The 20,122-nt window shown below is 41.9% G+C and overlaps 1 protein-coding gene across 2 annotated transcripts in view; it reads right to left on the bottom strand.

Annotated features, from left to right (window-relative positions):
• The window catches only part of FRMPD1 (FERM and PDZ domain containing 1), a 77,602-nt gene extending 59,323 nt beyond the window's left edge, over positions 1-18,279 (bottom strand). The window contains exon 1 of one of the 2 annotated variants that reach the window (XM_070938504.1): positions 18,180-18,279. The gene's annotated coding sequence lies outside the window, so the exon portion shown is untranslated. The remainder of the gene's footprint in view (positions 1-18,179) is intronic. The other variant, XM_070938505.1, reaches the window with a different exon arrangement.
• Positions 18,280-20,122: the final 1,843 nt, after the last annotated feature.

Raw genomic sequence — 20,122 nt, 5'->3', positions numbered from 1 at the left:
AGGATCCAATCCAGGTTGGTCACTCCAGCATGAGTCCTAAAGTTTGGAAGATAAAACCACTGATCCCAGTGACTGACCCAGATTGGATCCTGCAACATTATACTGGGACACAACTGGTGGTCCATGGACCACTGATGGTCTGTGAGAAAATTTTGGTGGTCCCCAGAAAAATAATTTGCATTTTTTATATTGCACTAAATCAGGGGTCCTCAAACTACAGCCCCTGGGCCGGATACGTGCAATGAATGTTTGTGTTGCTGCAGAGAGTCTCCCCCTTGAGGGTCTTTTTGTGTGGGGCAGAGGGGGGCAGAAATTCTGACTTGGGGTCTGCTTCAGCCTCCTGGTGCCGGGCTTTGGGTGAAGGCTGAAGGGAAGCACCACTGCTGGTGAAGAGCCAGAGGACCTTGTTCCAGTGGGATTGCATCATGGCCAGGAACTGCCTGACTATCCCAGCCCGCTAAGCCTCCAGGTGCCAGTACCTGGCCTTGCACTCCCGCAGGTCTTCCCTCTGTTTGGAAAGCCTATGCTCGTAGTCCTCAGTGAAATGCTTCTGCTAAGCCTCCTTCTCAGTCAGATTTGAACTGAGCTAACTGTTTTGCCAATTCTTTTCTCATGGTGGCTGCTTAGCTCCAGCAACGTCTTCCTGTTGGGGCTCTAAAGAGCCTGGACGGGCAGGCGAGGAGTAGCGAGTAGAGGCTGGCAAGGTGCCCCTCAATGTGAGTGACATTGAAGCGATGCCCACCCAGTCACATGACCACCTTGCCACACACACCCAGCCAGTCATTAGGCAGATCATATTAGTTGTTTGCAGGATTTAAAATTATGAATTTAAGTGGTCCCTGAGGTCTGAAAGGTTGGGGACCCCTGGCCTAGACAACACAGTCCTAATTAGATGAAACCATTTCTTCTGTCCATGTGATGTTCTGAGTTTTACTAGGTTATAATGCGTCTGCAGATAATCTTCAGTGTTTGAGTTCTTGCAACTGCTGCACATGCTGTTGTTATCACACAGGTGACCACTTGCCTACCAAGGCAGCGCGGGGGATGGCAGTACCATTTAACAACAATTCTTTGGGCCCATTCAATCATCAGTCCTGTGATCTTTCCATGCGTGGTTCTGAACCAAGAAACTTCCATTGTACAATTATCTTGCTGATGATCCTGTCTTCTGTTTATGACCTTTGTTTTCTACCATTTTGTTGTTAAGAAGAAACAAATCCATTAAGGAGGGGAAAGTGGAATTGTTGTATGGTTATCTTTTTGCTTGGTAATGTTAACAAACCTGCCTAAAAGCAACCTATAGCTATTAGCTGTGATGGAAAATTATTTTAGCATAACTCATGCAGCTATGTTCATTTCATAGGGTTATAGAATTTCCTATCCTACTACCATCTCTTTTCAAACTGTGCATTTCTTTTCAAACTGTGCCTTTCTCTTACCTTCTAAATTGAGTAGACATTAACTATTCTCTTTTTAATGAACAATGCGGTCCCTCTTGCCTTAAATCTTAGGTACACTGTATTGATTTTTCATTTCTTCTTTCTCAAGTGCTTTCTACATCTTCATCCAAGAAAAACAACCTTTCTGGAACAACAACTTTTTCTCCAAGTACAGTCTTTGGTAGTTACAAATCTCCTTAATAGGATTAGAATCTGTATTTTTGCGTCAGTTACTTATCTAATCATTATTTTTTTTCTGCCTTGGCCTAAATGTGGTTACGGTATTTTGGTACCCAAGAACAATTCACTTTTATGAAATTTGGAAGCAACAAGGAGTAGGAGAAGTTCCTTTTGAAAACTTTGTTTCTAAAAAAAGTGCAAGACAGAACCAGGTTTACCTGGGCACAACTTATGGTTCCGCATAGGACAATAAGGAAATATCATACTAGAGAAGCAGGAACCTCTGCATTATTATGTTAATTATGAATAATTGATGGTGCCTCATCATAGTAGAATGACATTTAGCCCAACAACTTTGCAATCCAGGAACTTCTGATATAATACAGCTCTCTGCTATTACATCTGTCTTCTGGCAATATTACATTTGTCCTCTTGAGAGCTCTATTGATGTAATAGTTTCAGTAACTAAAGCAAAGCAACTTCAGATTCAATCTGCATGAGTGAAAGAATGACTACAGTGGCTCTCAGTGGGTGGTTATTAGAGAAACTTGTTGAAAGCCCTTTATTTATATCATATGCAAAGTCTGAGACTTCCCCATTCCTTTCAGCTGCCACAAGAAGATACCGGGCAGTGCCAAAAAATGGAGAAGCCAGTAAATAGAAAGACATTGTGCTACATAGAAAGAGCTAGAGTTGATCACAAGGAACTACTATCAAATGGGCGCTGCTGACGTTGCAACTGGGTTAATTTCTCCTACAAAGTCCAGGGTGATATCCCGTAATTCTGGTATTATGAAAATGAACTGGCCTGTTACTGCCAGGGTAAGTGAAGAATTCTGCCTTAGAAAAGCCTCTTGCAATATATACCCCAGATATCTTTAGGTGTCGAACAGTTATTTCAGTCAGCTTAATTTCTCCATGTATTAATGCTACTGAAGATAAGGTTCATTTAGAGGGCAGAGAGAACTTGTAATGATGCAGGTCAGTGATACACCAGTTCTCCAGGCATGAAACAGGAGAGGACAAAGAGAACAACAGATCCATTTCTATTCTGCTCCAAAGAGATGATGTTGTTCAGAATTGATTCGTCTTGAAGTTATCCCTCCCCAAAACATCTATGCTTGCTCAAAAGTATCTCAAAAGGAAGAGCCAAAAGGTAAGATGAGTAACTTCAGCCACTAATATTATTTCTTTACACATACATGCAGCTAAGACAACTGGGTCCTTGATGCTCTCTGAGCATGATTGTTTTCTTGCAGATGTTTCATTACAAATCATTGGCCCCCACGGAGAGGGTTCGCAACTTAGGCGTCCTCCTGGATGCACGGCTGTCTTTAGAAGAGCATATGACGGCCATGGCCATGGGAGCTTTCTATCAGGTTCGCCTGATACGCCAGTTGCGTCCCTTTCTGGATTGGGACTCCCTATGCACGGTCACTCAAGCACTCGTCACTTCCCGCCTGGACTACTGCAATGCTCTCTACATGGGGCTCTCCTTGGGGTGCACCCGGAGGCTCCAGTTGGTCCAGAATGCGGCCGCGCGGGGGATTATGGGAGCGACGGGGCGCTCCCACGTGACACCTCTCCTGCGCGAGCTGCACTGGCTTCCTGTGGCCTTCCGGGTGCGCTTCAAGGTGTTGGTGATCACCTTTAAAGCGCTCCATGGCTTAGGGCTGGGGTATTTGCGAGACCGCCTTCTGCCGCCAATAGCCTCCCACCGGCCGGTTCGCTCACACAGAGAGGGCCTCCTCAGGGTGCCGTCAGCCAGACAGTGCCAGCTGGCGACCCCCAGGGGGAGAGCCTTCTCTGCGGCGGCACCAGCCCTCTGGAATGACCTACCCCCTGAGATACGCACGATATCAGACCTCCGGACTTTTTGTCGGGCCCTGAAAATACACTTATTCCATCTAGCTGGGCTGGCTTGATCCCATCCTCTCAGTTTTAATTGATTCGGTTTTAATTGGGTTGTTTTAAATTATTTGGGCCAAAATTATTTAATTGTTTTTTAAATTGTTTTTAAATTTTGTATACTATGTTTTATTTTGGCTGTGCACCCCCCTGAGTCCCGCGGGAGACGGGCGGTATAAAAATAAAAAATAAATAAATAAATTATCCAGACTTGGTAACATTATCAGTGGCTGAAATAGCAAAATTGACTATTTTGATTAAAGAAAAGAATATAAGTACTTTTGTTTCCACATGGAGACTGCTTCTGAACTTTGTGCTTGAAGTAGAAAAGAATGAAATTTTGATTTTGGGTTTTTACCAATTAGGTCAATAGATCTTTATAGAAATGGCTTGTTTATATTATTATGAAAAAACAAAAAGGAGTTATTTGATTTTAATGTCTTATTTTAGTGCAACGGAGGGGGTCGGAAGTCAATGTTTTTTTTTCTTTGTTTCCTACCCTTCCTCACTTCTCTTCCCACTCTTCACCCCCCACCATTCTCCTATTTATTTTTATATTTTATATCTTATTTTATCTTATAACTCAATAAAAATGTTAAGCCAGAAAAAGAAAACAAAACAAGCAAACTCAGAGAGCACCAAGGACCCCTCATTTCAACTCTGAGCTACAAATATTGTTCTTTAGTGTATGAATTGCATCTACTGGAAAATATCTCATGTGCTCTTTCTCATGTCTGATAACTCCATTGCGTCTGTATATTATTTCTTAACACTGCAATGTGAATTGACACAAGCTTTACATGGAAGCAGATAAATGTAGCTTGTAAGTATATAATATAAGGAGTGACCAGAGCAAGTGATAGTCACTCAGACAGCTTTTGGGGCTAAGGCAGGATTAGAACTCACTGTCCCTTGTTGATTGGGCCAAAGTCATCCAGCCAGCTTTCATGACTACGGTGGGATTTGAACTCATGGTCTCCTGCTTTCTAGCCTGGCGCCTTAACCACTCACCCACACACCTTGTTCACTTCATTTGTAATAGCGAATTTCTGGCGAGAGAGACAAGGATAATATTTGCTTATATGCTTTATTTAATAGATTAAATTAGATAGCCAGTGTAGTGTAGTGGCTATAGTTATAGTTTATAGAAGAGTAGGCTACGATTAGAGAGACTTCGGTTCCACCCTCAGCCATGGAAGTTTACTTTAGGCCAGACATTCTTTTTCAGTTCAAGTTATCTCACAGGTTTGTTGTTATAGGGCCGTGATGGCGAACCTATGGCACGCGTGCCACAGGTGGCATGCAGAGCCATATCTGTGGGCATGCAAGCACTGCCGTAGCTCAACTCCAGCGCACATGTGAACCCTGGCCAACTGATTTTTGGGCCTTCCTGGCCCACCAGAAGTCAGGAAATGGGCTGTTTCTGGCCTCCAGAGGCCCTCCAGGGGGGTGGGGAAGGCCATTTTCACCCTCCCCAGGCTCCTAGAAAGCCTCTGGAGCTTGGGGAGGGTGAAAAAACGGGCCTACCGGGCCCACCGTGCCATCATGTGCCAAAAGTAGGGGCAGTGGGGGGGGCATGCACACATGTGCGGGGCAGAGGGGGCTTTGAATTATGGGTGTGGGCATGTGCACACATGACCTCCCCGCGCTCCCCCTGCTTTTGTCACGTGATGGTAAAAAGGTTAGTCATCACCAACCTTTTTTAGGGGAAAAAAATATAGCGGAAGGGAAGGAGGGAGGGAGGGAGGGAAGGAAGCTCCTGAATGAAATACTAGATATAAATCTAGCAAACAAACAAACGAATAGGTTTGCAGTTACTTGGATCCATAGGGTAAAAATGCTTGCAACAAATGCAGACGTGCTTTTAGCACATTGTCGGCTCAACTCCTTAAACCAAACATGGCTTTTCCCCAGATTGCACTGCAGCTGAGAACAGATGTGCAATTCCAGAAAAAAAGACCCAGCTGCTTCAAGGCCAGGGCAAGCTGCCCAACTCTATTAAGTGCATAAAATAAATTTAAAAAAAAAAATAGAAATGGGTCTAAAAACTTTAATATAGCTTTAAAAAAAAAAAAAAAAACCAAAGGCTCCATAGTTCAGAATCGAGAGCTCACCAACGTGCCTTTCTCCTCATTCGACTAGAACAAAGCAGAAGCTTATTTATGTCTTGTGCAGCAATTAGGCTGACAATGGTTTGTATCTTCCATCCATTATATAAATCAAAAGCTACACGGAAGCATAAAAGTTTTAAAAAGTAAAAGCTAAAACTCTCTAGAAGGGGCCTCTTTGCCGACCTTCTGTTCCTAGCAATCTTTATGATATACAAACCAAACAGTGTGTCGTTGCTGACAATCCTGTGAAAAACTAAAACGCCAGACATGTTTTGGTTATAGCCAAAGGCCCTGCAGGGATCTGGTTTATTTCAGAACACAAGCATGGGAGATAATAGGAATATTGATGTTGAGGTCATGTTACCAAGAAGACCAGAATATAATTCTAAAACGGAAAAGCTGGTACGTGAGGGCTAGGATGAATGGAATCAATAGGCTGCCTTTTTAAGGGTTCCTGGTTCTAAAAATACACCAATGTGAAGTGTGAGAGAGACGGCAGTTTCTCAGGAAGGGAATCTGGGAAAAGAGCAAATAGACATGTTTTCTGTTCTCCATCCATCCATCCATCGTTCGTTACTGCAGCCAACACAAGAAAATTTAAACCACTCTGGGACCCAACATGGATTTTGTGTCTGCCACAACAAAGAAGTAGCACCAAAAGCCACAGAATAGAGTACAGCTATAGAATACAGCTTGAAAAGTGAGTTTCTAACCCTAAGATCAGCAAAACTGTTCTTGAAATGTTGGGGTAAGGAATGTATTGAAAGGTACTAGCAATCAGAGGGCTGCAGTTTAGGTATACTGCATAGCTGTGCCCCAGATCCATAGAATATAGTTTTTTTAATTTTATACTAGCTGATGACTCAGTGCTGCCCGGGTATTTTTTCATCCTAATCCCCCCCTGCCTTCTGCGCATGTGCACATGACACCCCTTGGGGCATTTTTTTTCCACAGAGTAAGTCATCTGTGTACCAAATTTGGTTGAAATTGCTCAAGGTGTTCCAGAGATATGCTGGAAGACACACACAAACACACACACAGACACACACACACACACACACTCCAGGGGTGTCTTACCCCCACAGTATTTGTTTCCAGAGAGTAAGTCATCTGTGTACCAAGTTTGGTTGAAATTGCTCGAGTTGTTCCAGAGTTATGCTGGATCGTATATATATATATGCATAGATCCTTTTTTATATATATAGATTTCATTAATTCTTCTGGATGGGGAGTTTAGAATAATACTCGTATAGCTAGTCCTTGACTTATGACCACAATTGAGCCCACAATCTACTTTGTTAAAGAGATATTTGTTAAGTGAATTTTGCCCCATTCTACGACCTTTTTCGTCACAGCTGTTAAGTGAGTTATCGCAGTTGTTAAATTAGTAATGAAGTTACTGATTTATCTGGCTTCCCCCATTCTGACTTTGCTTATCTGAAGGTCACAAAAGGTGATCACATGACGATATGATATAACAAGTCATAAATATGAACCAGTTGCCAAGCTTTTGAATTTTGGTCATGTGACCATGGGGATGCTGCAACGGTTGTAAGTGTGAAAAGCAGTCAGTGCCATTGTAAGTTTGAACGGTCACTAAATGAACTATTGTAAGTTGACTCTGTACTCTACAAAGAGGATAAGACAAATTTTTAGTGGCTGTATTGTGGGAGTTGAGATTTTAGTGACAAGGAAAATAATCCATGCTGCATATACATCCAAAAGGCTTAGACGAAGTTTGGGAGGATTGTTGCCCAAAAGGTTTTAACATCAAAAACAATAAAGTACTTCAAAATAAAGGCTGTTGTTCTTGGGTAGCTGGTTACTGGGCCACTCAACCCACAGCAATTCTGCAAGTAAAGATTTTTATCTGACAATCTGGTGGGCACAGAAAGCCTCCTCAATTTAACTTGTGTATCAAGTAGCTGTAAATACATTGGAACAACACAATCTGTCTCAAACGAATAACTCCTATGCTTGGGTTGCTTCATACCAAAGTTGGAGATCCTTTAATTAATCGATTTTTGAGCCATATATGGAATACTGACACCCAGAGAGTTGGGGAGAGTTAGTTATGAAATCTGAACACTGCAGCTAAACAAAGTTTTAGAAATTATCCTGCCAGTTCATCAACCTCTGTGCCCATTGTGATTATTCTTAACACTGCCTGTCCTGCAAAAGGTCTCCTGCAGCGAGTTTGCAAACATTCCAAGCAATGCACAATCCCTGGCAAACGAAAGTGGGTGAAAATGCTAGAAGGTTGAAACGGAACACAAAGGGATTGTTGTCCCAGGCTTGGCAAGAATTTCCCCTATACCTACTCCTTCCCCAGTCCAGCCTTAGTAGCCAGACTGTCTGCTGGATATAGCAAGGACTTAATCAGCCCCCATCAAGAATACTAAGGGCTGTATTGACCCCGGTGGAAGGTTTGTTTAAAAAATCAAGTATCCTTGCTGTCTTGACATTTTAGTACAGGTAGTCCTCGACTTACGACCATAATTGAGCCTAGAATTTACGCTGCTAAGTGAGAAATTTGTTAACTGAGTTTTGCCCCATTTTACGACTTTTACGAAATTAAGTGAATCACTGCAATTGTTAAATTAGTAACATAGTGAATCTGGCTTCCCCATTGACTTGATTTGTCAAAAGGTCGCAAAAGATGATCACATGACCACAGGACACTGCAACTACTGTAACTATGAACCAGTTTTCAAGCATACCAATGTAAATCACGTGATCATGGGGATGGTCATGCAATGGTCATAAGTGTGAAAAAATGGTCATGTCACTTTTTTTCAGTGCCATTGTAACTTTGAACGGTCACTAAATGAATTGTTGTAAGTTGATGACTACCTGTAGTAGCAATAGCAGTGGGTTGCTACCGGTTCGCCCCGGATCGGGAAACCAGTAGAGGTGGTGGCAGGAGACTCCGTCCACCAGCCCGGAGGCTTCTGCGCACGTGTAGAAGCGTCGCGAGCATGTGCGCACCCACGAGTGAACCGGTAGCGACGGGTTTTGAAACTGCCCCTGAGTAGCAAGGAAGAGATCAAACTGTCTGTTGATTAGTCAACGGTACAAACTCAGATACCTAGGACTTACATCAAACGTGGAGATCCTACAGCTTTCTAGTCACAACCCATAGTACAGTACGGTCAAAAATTACAAAGATACCCCTAAACTATCTTATTTCTTAAACTGGGTTTGAAGATAAAGCTAAATTACACATGTTGCTGCATATAAATGAAGTATCTCTGAACCTCTTCAAGGTGTAGACACTTGAAAGCAGGGTGGATCTGATTTAAATCGAGTTGATTTAAATCACAATTTAAACATGATTTAAATCACTAGTAAAAAGGCTTGATTTAAATCAACTTGATTTAAATCATAATTTTTAAAGAGCAACTGTCATCTCTGCTACTCCTTTGACCCACTGTTGACTCACCGATAGTCCCAGTGTTGCAGAATATACAGCCTCATGCTACGTAACTAAGCTCCATTTCATGCTGAATAAACTAAATTATTTATGTATCTTAAATAGAAAACTATTTTATGATAGATGTTTACCCCAAAAGTTTTTTATTAAAATAAATTCAATAAAAATCAAAAAAATCTGATTTAAATAAAAAAAAATCCGATTTAAATAAAAAAAATCCGATTTAAATAAAAAAAATCTGATTTTTTTTATTTTTTTAAAAAAAATCATTGATTTTTATCCACCCTGCTTGAAAGTCAGAAATTGAAATATAAATAGGTTCCTATGAATGTGGGTCTAATTAGTACTTGGATAAATACTTGGGAGAAGGCAATGGTAAAGCAACTGTCGCCAAGAAAATGAAATGAACATACCATCCAGAACAAAGGTTGACTTACAGAAGACTTTACTTCTTAATTTTTTTAAAAAAAAATCAGATTGTAAACCTGTCTTTAAATCATGTCAGCTGCCTCTTATTTTTTCATGTCACCAGTGAACAGGTGCACTTTTAGTTCTGCCGCAAACATTTATCCTATCAAGTTGCCACATATGGAGAGACATATCAGATTTTTTTAAAAAAATCCTGTCTCTGGTTACTGGTAACAACAAAGCCGATCTCTCTCTCCCCCCCCCAAATTTCCTTCTGCTTTTTGCATGAAATGCTATAGCCCTTTTCTTTCAATCCCATCTATTTCTTGTTAGCAGAGAGAAATTAGTCATTTGGAAATCCTTAAATCATCTCTGTTCTTGGGTCACTGGTCAAGAATCAATATGGCCAAACAAGGGCAACCCCTTGGATCAGAGATGTGTGAGACATACAGGCAAGAGACAGATGACACAACTTTTCCTTCCTTCCTTCCTTCCTTCCTTCCTTCCTTCCTTCCTTCCTTCCTTCCTTTCTTTCTTTCCTTTCTCTCTCTCTCTCTCCCCTTCCTTCCTTCCTTCCTTCCTTCCTTCCTTCTATTTATTATGCTATTTATTTATAACACTATTTATTGATTAAATTTATATGCTGTCCATCTCACTATCAAGCAGCTCTGGCCAGCTTACAATATCATGAGGGACAGACAATTTCATGTTGCAGGATAAGTCAGAAAGCTCCTATGTGTGGACAATGGTAGAAAGCCATGGGACTTGGTGAGTGGTCATGAGAAGGTTCCACCTACTCAATTCCACCCAGATATTGAAAAGCCCAGCAAGAAGTTTTAAATTAAATATTGTGATAGCGACCATAGTTTCCTGTCCATGGCAGCTCCATCATAGAGGAGCCTCACTGAAATAAATTAAAAGGGATGGGATGGTCATCAGGCAAAAGACAGGAACCAAAGAGACTGTTGCACATTGTCAAACTGCTCACCTAGTGCCGTAGGATCTCAGTTTATGGCAGAACTGATTATACAAGCTACCAGGAAAGACAAGGAAGGAAGGAAGTTCCTTGGGCACAAATTGGACTAGGTGTGATATAAACAGGAAAAAGAAAATAGTTGAGTGATAATAATGAAGAATAAGCAGAATGGGAAGTTTTGCAAATGATTCATAAGACATTTAAAATGCATGTGTAATAGGAACAAACCAATATATATTTGACATGTTTTTCCTGAAAAAGAAAAAAAATGTGTGAAGAAGATTGAAAAAAAAAAAGAAAACTAGTCATTCAATTAGAACTTTCTTTCACTCAGTTGAAAATTATCTCTGCCCTGAAAGATGCTCTCTAGCAGCCCACCTGAGAGTTCAGGAGCTTGATCTGGATTAGTGTCCTAATGTCTACCTTCTCCTACAAAGTAAAAATGGCTAGATCTTCAGTCCACCAATTCCCCAAGTCTGTTGGTTTCACAGAAACTGATAGGAGAAGTTGAAGTCTTCTACTTGAACCTGCATCTTATACCAGATCCTAATTCTTGGTTTCCATCGATACCATCAAGTTAGGTATCCCGAAAGCAGCTTCCAAATGCAAAAAGACCAGATAATAGAAGAATCTGAAATAAGCCCATCAAGTCCTCTTTGCTAGAAAATGAGTAGGATTGAATGTATTTATCAGTGCTGCTTCCTTTTCTCCCTCAGCTCTTTTCAAATAACATGGACAGCAACTACGGACAATCTGGAAGGCACATAGGGAGAAAGCTGAGCAAATGGGAGGAAATTGCATCTGGAGTAATTACCGATTGCATTAAGGCTATCAAATCTGACATAAGGCAGGGTGCCCCGTCCTTTAATAGCTGTAAGAAACATTCAGCAGATTTGGATGTCAATTCTTTTTTCTGTTGTTGTTTGGGATGTGGTGTTCCTCCATTATTCTGAATTGTAGTCCTTTCTCTGAGAAACTCCACATGTGGATCAGGTATTAAGAGCACAGAACTAAGGTCCATCCAGACTGGATAGATCTTCCTATATATTTTGGTGTTGAAACTGAGGCTCAGTTGTAAGCTATGAGTCCTACTTATGAGCAACACTTAGAACTCCCAACTGATGAAACTGGTTCAAAGGGAAGGGTAATTTAAAAAAAAAAACAAAAAACCAAACAGATAGATGTATTCTTCAAATATTTAAGGAAGCAACAGACAATTATTATTATTATTGTAATGGAGATGATGAAAAAAGTGCTTCTCAGGACAAACAATGGTAATTGTTAGTCATTTTCTTTTTGCATTTCATATTTCAGCATTACAGGAGAGTAAAATGAGCTTTTTAAAAATGTATAGGCCTGCTTAGTGGCCTAAGCACACCTTAGTGGTGTGCTTGAGCAGGCTCACACCAGTTTATGAGGTTGATTATTAGATTTTTTCTGGAATTTTGAGAGCCGGTTGAGAACTGACCCATACTGCTTAGGGCACTGATCAACTGTGTTTGGCATCTAGTGACACAGTATGGAGGTAGCGATGGAAGTAAGCAGAACTAATCGTTAAACATTTAAGACTCTTCTGGCTCTACCTATTAACAGTGGCCCCCTGATTAATCAAGTAAAGCTTTAGTTAATTCATCAGCAGATAAGGAAATGAACTCACTAATAAAACAGTGATATAAGAACTGAAACAAGCTTCTCTAAGATCCAATTTTCTGAAAATATTGTGACATATACAGGCTTATAAATTTGCTTTGAAAATTGATGCCAACACAGAGGTAAGCCACAAAAAATATTTCATCCAGTTAATGCCTTCCTTGACAAAAACATAACTTTGATCAATATTTCTTGAAATAAAACTATTGTTATATTGTTCATCATCTTTCAGCCAAAGCACTCTTGGTTTTTAGGATAAATGAGGGAGATGTTCAACTGATTATAACAGCAGATAAAGATCAATCTGCTTTTTTGGCTTACCTTAATTGCCCTTATTTTATCATAAAGCAATGTTTGTGTAGTTGAAAAAGTTACATAAAGATGGAGAAATCTTATAAAGATCCTTAGTTCAAACTCTACTCAAATCCCTCATTATCTTTAAATTTATTCTTCCTTAAAAGTCTCATGATAAAATGAACTAGGGTTATCAGTGCAGCAATCTTCCAGGTAAAAATATGGGAAGGGAGGGAGGGAGGGAGGGAGGGAGGGAGGGAGGGAGGAAGGAAGGAAGGAAGGAAGGAAGGAAGGAAGGAAGGAAGGAAGGAAGGAAAAGAGTTTGTATAACAGTGTCTATCAAGCCTTCTACTTTCTGGGAAACTTTGATAGATAAAATTCTATCCAGCAATTTGTGTGTGTTTATGAATGTGTGTATATTTTATAGACAGAAACACTATAGTACCCAAGTCTGAGAAACTAGAACTCAAATACTAGCTTGGCTGCATTCACTATGTGAGCATAAGGATTCTCTTTTGCAGTTTGATTCTAACTTTGTTCAGATAGATAGAAACCAAGTTTCTTCATTGGGACCTTCTTCTCTGTCAGTAAATTTAAAATAATGCTACTATCCAATGCATCAACTGATGGTCTGTAGGAAAGATTCCAGATGTTGTTTCTAAGCATCATTACTTGATACTCTTATTCAAGAAAAGATATACCTCCAGTTTCATCTTTAATGAAATGAATAGCTTTATTTTATAGTCCTTTAAGTATTCTGAAAAAACAGAGAGCTATTGGCAAACTGCCTAGTAAGAGTCATTTCAGGAAACGCTCACATTCCTTAGCACCCAATCAATGACCCTATAATTAGTCCTTGAACTACATACACCTTTCCTTTCTTGTGCAAAGCACCAGCTAGTGTAGCTTTAAAATTATAAACTCATAAGAACAATATAGAACGATCAGCCAATCTGACAGAGTGAACCTGTGGGCATAAAATGGACTTCAACAAAAGCCTGTAGGAATAAAATGGACATCAACAACCAGTGAGAAATAGCAAGGAAATGGGAAGAGGAATATATTTAAATTGGTGAGGCGTTATATGATTGGACCCAACTTCTAAAACCATCTTCTTTCTATGATGTATCATCCCACCCCAGAAATAAGGTTTCCTTCTTATAATTTTAGGGAGTGGCAGAAGAGTATCAAAGGTGATCCCCAGGCTATTTGGAGCCTAAGTCATGTTGACTGCTGACCACCAACAAACTGTACCATAACCAGAAGCATGTATTCTGCAGAATACAGAATAACAGAATTGAAAGTGACCTTGGAGGTCTTCTAGTCCAACCCTCTGCTTAAGCAGGAGACCCTATATCTCTCCAGGCAAATCATTGTCCAATCTCTTCTTAAAAACTGCCAGGGATGGAGCACCCACAACTTCCAGAGCACAGCTGTTTCACTGATTGTTCTCACTGACAGGAAATTTCTCTTTAATTCTATGTTGGATCTCTCTTTGTTAAGCTTCCACCCATTACTTCTTATCTTGCCCTCAGCTGTTTTGGAGAATAGGTTGACCCCAGGGGTGAAATCCAGCAGGTTCTGACAGGTTCTGGAGAACCGGTAGTGGAAATTTTGAGCAGTTCAGAGAACCGGTAATGGAAATTTTGAGTAGTTTGGAGAACCGGCAAATACCACCTCTGGCTGGCCCCAGAGTGGGGACGGAATGGAGATTTTGCAGTATCCTTCCTCTGCCACGCCCACCAAGCCACGCCCACAGAACCAGTAATAAAAAAAAAATGGATTTCACCACTGGTTGACCCCCTTCATTTCTGAGACAACCTCTCAAATATTGGAAGCCTGCTATCATGTCACTCCTCGTCCTTTTCTTCGTTAGACTAGACATTCTCATTTCCCACAACCGTTCAGTCAACCTATCTGTAGGTTGCATACAGTACGATTCAAAGGGCTAGTAGCATCAACTTCCTTGAATGTTATCAACAAGCAAGGACCTCAGATATCTTAGTTTAATCATGTCATTTTAGGACTCAAGCAGGAAGAGAGCCATTGGGTGCTTCATTCCCTGGTTTACAGCAGCAGGCACGGATGGCTTATTGAGAACTGAATCTGTACATGTGGGTGGGGAGAGAATCACAGGACTGTGGTAAGCCAAACAATGGTATGTGTGTGTTTTGTGCTGCATATTGTCTCAATGGAGCTAATATAATTTGTGAATTATGATTTGTGGCTTAGCATGAAGAGGGAGCTCAGCCAAGAGTAGCTATTGAAAGAAAATTGTGGTTCAGCCTAACACAATGTCTGAACTCAGTCACTGGGGAACTTGTATTTGTGAAATGCAAACTGTGATAGCTTTTCAACTCATTGTTTGTTGCTGCAGTCCCCCGAGAGAGGAAGGTACATCCGCAAACGGAAGGGACTTAAGCTTCTGGGAATCATCTGTGCCAAGGGGGAAGGGCAATCTTGCTTATCTACATTCCTGATTTAGAGAGATTCAGATTTCTCCTGCACCATAAGACTATATTACAGGAGTCATTAGGCGAATGGGTTATTATCATTATGTTCCAGAGTGCAAAATAGGTTCCTTTCTGTAAGAAAATAATCCCACACCCTTTCTCATCACTGCTCATCACAAATCCAACAATATTTATTTTTTCCATCATTATGACCGAGAACATGGCCTGAAAATTCATGATCAAATTATCTATTTTTTATGGCAAATTACTAGGATTCGGGAAGTGGAGATGTGCTGCTTCTTTGAAAAAGATACTATGCTTAACTCTGTTCCTATCTCTTTGATAGCAGTAGTGACATAGGAGAACTAAGCAAGTGAAAAAGCTCTTGCCATAACACTTTATAGCCATGGCAGAGAAAGCTTCATATGTTAAGTGTCTGCATGTCAAGTTGCTGGTGTAGAAATAAATTAGGGGGGGGGGAAGAGAGAGGGAGCAGACAGAAAACTTATGAACATTTAGAAGCAGGGCTTAAATTCACATTGGCAGTATTACAAAACCAAAACTATGCTCTTCCTGACCCCCATCTTGTATGAATGATCCAATGACTGCTTACATACCTCCCTCCATAACATCCCTAATTAAATAAAAGGCAGGATATTAAATCCGGCTATTACTAAACATCTGAACTAAAAAAAAAAAGAGCAGTGGCTGATGTATGCTTCTTTAAGAAAGGATAATCATAGCTTTTAAATATTTGATGTTATGATTCAGGCTGACACAACAAAAGTACAGTTCCGTATGGTCAACTCTGCACATGGATTTCTATTCTGGCAAAGTGCAAGATTGGAGGTCAGAATGTGAAGGTTCAAAAAAGGGGGCAGAATTCATTTTTGATCAGAGGATCAAAAGGGAGATTGAGATTGGTACAATTTCACTTAATCTTCACTTCAAAATTAAGCTTACTGGCCTTCCGTTTATCAACGCACTCTAAGAAACAGATCATAATTAATCCATCAAAAAGAATGGGGACAGAAATCAAAAAATAAAATCCCCTGATTTCTGCAGCTTGGGGCTGAGAAATCTTTTTGGAAACTCTAGCAAAATGTTGCTGCCAATCAAGATAGAAGGCTGGGGATTTTATTTATTCGACTATATCAGGGGTGGGTTCTACTTACCTTTACTACCGGTTCGCAGCGGGGCCGCACACTCTTCTGCGCAAGCGCAGAAGTGTTTTGATGACATCGGAGTCAGTGGCCAGAGCCTCCCACCGGTTTTACTACCGGTTCTGTAGAACCAGTGCGAACTGGGGGCAACCCACCACTGGACTATATGTGTTAATTGTATTAATCTTATGACTCAGGACAGTTGTACAACAAAAGAGAAATAAGACAAAAACAAACATCATAAAGAAACATAAAATAATTATGTAAATGTAACAATGGGCATCCTCAGCAGATAACAGGAGCCAAAGCTGGTTGGACTGGGGAAATTTTAATGATCTTCTAGAATATCAGAACAGAAGGAATTATTCAAGCTTTTGGGGATAAAATGCTTCTTAAATCAGAAGTTGGCACAGTAAAGTTGCTGCCCTGTTCAAATGCTTTGGTTTTCAAAAAGAGGAGGGACCCACAGTTTACCCTTTTGAGATGTCTGAATCATTTGGCAAGGAATATATTCAATTTATGTCCCACATTCATTCAGGAGCTCAGGCTGGTATACTTTTGCCCCCCAAAACAATCCAAAATAGGATAGAGAAAAACTAACTGGGTGAAGATCACCCAGTGAACTTCTATTGCTAAGGGAGGCCAAAAAACAAAACAAAACTGTATTCCCTACTCCATATCACCCTGACTGTCAATGTAAGTATTGAAGTTAAAGTGAATTGGAGAAGCCAGACAGAGGAAAAAGAAGACTTATGGGAATCAATGATCTGATATACTGTACTTACACCTTTAAAAAACTCAAGAGGGAATGAGAAGTGACCGTGAGAGTTTATTTATTTAATACCCATTCAAAGGCAGGCAAACTGCAAGGTCTATCAAACTCTAAGCTGAGTACAGAGATTCATGTCACACCACCCTAGCCTACTGGCTCAGAAAGAAGGAAGCCACTTGAAGTTTATCATCCTTCCCTCTAGAAGGGAAACTCTGTGTCTGACTGCTCATAGAAACTGAGCCACACACTTCATCAAGTTACTCAACCGCCCTCCTACAGCAGTGAGATAGATTTTCCCTGCAAAAAAGGGGTGAGAACTATTTATTATTTATTCACATTTCTTTTATTTATTTATAAATTTTACTGGCCGTCCATCCTACCATAGGGTAACTAACCCTGGGCGGCTTACAGTTACATATACAGTTAAAACACAAAAACTATGATTCTCCAAAAAGACCATCTTTTTTTTTTTCAAGAGTCAACTGGACTTGCTGTTTTGTCTTTGAAGACATTTCGCTTCTCATCCAAGAAGCTTCTTCAGCTCTGACTGAGAATCTCTATAGACATAAAAACTACGGACTTTACCTGACCTAATTCCCATCCCCCGACCCCCTGCCTATATGGAAAAACCCTGCCTATATGCACCGTTTGACTGACATTGTTATCAGCATGTGTATGGGCTAATAAGCATTACTTGTCCGAGGAAACCGGACCTGCTCCCAGGCAAGGCATGGTGCCGGACTACAAAACTTTGAACAGAACACACGATTGTGTCTATGGAGATTCTCGGTCATCCAGGTCATGGTTGTCATTCCCCGCCATCCAGTCAGAGCTGAAGAAGCTTCTTGGATGAGAAGCGAGACGTTTTAAAACAAGAAAGTCCAGTTGCTTCTTGGAAAAAAAGAAAAAAAAGCACTTTTGGAAGAACATACGATGGTTTCAAGTCCAGATTGAGGGACGAAGCAAACAGGACCTGCTCCCAGGCAAGGCAGGATGCCGGACTACAAAACTTTGAACAGAACATACGATGGTTTCAATCCACACGGAGGGACGAAGACTGGGGGTGGGGGTGGGAGGTGGGGGAGACCGTGTCACCTTCCTCCGGCTCATACCAACCTGACCTCCAGCTGCCGGATCAGCGGTGGCCAGAAGCGGAGCGAGCGGCGACCAGGAGCTTCCAGAAGTAAAGGCTGCGCGCGGCGCTCGCCTCTCCTTCGGGAGACCGAGAGATGCCTCCCGCCCCGCTCGCTTTGGATGGTAAATAGGGCAGCGGGTTGAGTTTTAGTCCTAGGCGCCTTTACCTTCGTGTAAGCCCCTTTCAGAGCGAAGCTTCCAGCGGACCCTACGAATCCAAGCTCCAGCGGAGAGACGCGTCGAACCCAGCGCGCTTACCTGCCGGCTCTTTTCCAGAAGAGAACTTTGTTTCTCCTTGCGCGCTGGCGAAACCGAGCGGGAATTACGGTACCAGAGATGTCCTTTCTGCTTGCGCCGCGGCGCCGCGAGTGAAGCCTCTGCCTCAGCAGCAGCAGCAGCAGCAGCAGGTGCCGGCCGCGCGCTGAAAGAGGCGGCGTTAATTCTAGAATAACCCCGCCCCTTACTTCGCCTGCCGGAGCCTCTGGCTTTCCCTCCCACCCCCTCCCCCTTGCTTTTTCGACCGTGTTGTCATTCATCGGCAAAAGGCGGGGGCTTGAACGCAACCCTAGCTGGAAGCCACGCCCCATGGACTTGAAGCTCCGCCCCAACGCCATATATGGTGTATCGCCGCGATGGAGTTTTCTGCAAGCGTCACGAGGCGCTGTCGTATGGCTCCGTCCAGAAATTAAGTTTGCCTTTCTTGACGGAGTAATACGACAGAGGCTCGTGATGGAGCCAATTCATTCAGTATATTAGGGCAGTAATTTAACGGGTTGGAAAAAAAAAAAAGACCCAAGGATGAAATCATCAAATGATTTTTCTCTTCCTATGGAATTATTAATTTATATGTTTGAAATTCGTGAAGTTATTCTCCCAGCTATTTCCTTACAATAGTCAGTGGAATAGCATGTCCCTGCTATGTAAAAACTTTAATTATGATTATTAACAGCAGATGTGGATATGAGAATATTAAAGAGCACAGGTTACTGCATAACGATGATTATAGAGTTAAAATAATATTTAACTGAGCAACGTGGGCTGCTTTTGTCACAGCTTCTAAGGTAGCCTCCTATTACTAGTGTGCTCCAGATGGACTGAGGCTACACCTTTGAACTGTGGACGCTGAATGTCAGATCAGGCCCATGCCTGGATCTGCCTTTTTCAACCTTGGCAATGTTAAGATGTGTCGGCTGAGGAATTCTGGGAGTTGCAGTCCACACATCCTAAAGTTGCCAAGGTTGAAAAACATTAGACTAGATTGTAAATGACAGCTTTGATTTAGGATGCATAGAGCTCGTAGAGAAAAACCTTTATCACTAAATAAAACAAAGCAAGACCGAGAACTCTTATCTTTTGGATGCTATCCAGTGGCCATCAGGTGTCAGACTTGACGCTGTGAGCCTGGCCGAACTAGGAAGAAAACGCTACGAACAGCAGTTAGGTGCTTCAGCAGTTTAATTTGTTCAAGCAGCTCCAGCGAAAACAAGCAGTACAAATGCGATTAGCACAAAGTCGGCGTTGGGAGCGTCTGCCTCCCTACGCCCTTTTAAATCCTCGCGCCAGCCGCACCCACGCCCTTCCGGGTACGGCAGTCCTGGCGCATGCGCGAAACGGCTTGTCCCTCAGTTCCAGCGAAGGAAAGGCGTCAATCGACGAGTCTCCCTATGCCGGCCGCTACGTGACCGACCGCCTAGGATAACAAACACCCCCACCACCAATGTGTCTGTGAGTCCCCAATTACCCCCAACCAACCCCCTACAGTTCTTTATTGTTGGTGGCTGTCAATCAGGGCTTCCTGCGTGCCGCTGTGGTTTGCATTGTCGAGGGGCAGTCTCGACAGGCGGCTCCCCCTACCAAGGGTGCTCCTGGAAAATATAAAGGAACATGTTAACAACCAGTTAGGGTACTATAACCCCACCCTAGGGACCCGGTTTTTGTGGATAGCGTCTATGAAACTGTTTAAGTAGTCGATGGGCATGTACATCCCTAGCCCCCACCCAGGATGCCTCCTCAAATGGGTACCCTTTCCATTTTATCAGGTATTGTATGTTACCCCTACTGATCCGAGAATCTAACACCTATTTCGTAGTGGTCCCCCTCTACGGGGCCAGGCTTTTCCAGTTGTTCCCGGACACAGTCCGCTGGTTTTAATAGACTGCTATGGAACACCGGATGAACCTTACCTAGTAGCGGTGGTAACT

Source organism: Pituophis catenifer, unplaced genomic scaffold (genome assembly GCF_029215685.1).
Source record: "Pituophis catenifer annectens isolate HBS135680 unplaced genomic scaffold, rPitCat1.0.hap2 SCAF_2, whole genome shotgun sequence".
Taxonomy (NCBI): Eukaryota; Metazoa; Chordata; class Lepidosauria; order Squamata; family Colubridae; genus Pituophis; species Pituophis catenifer.
Note: the sequence above shows the minus strand (reverse complement) of the source record. Positions and strands in the feature narration are given on the sequence as shown.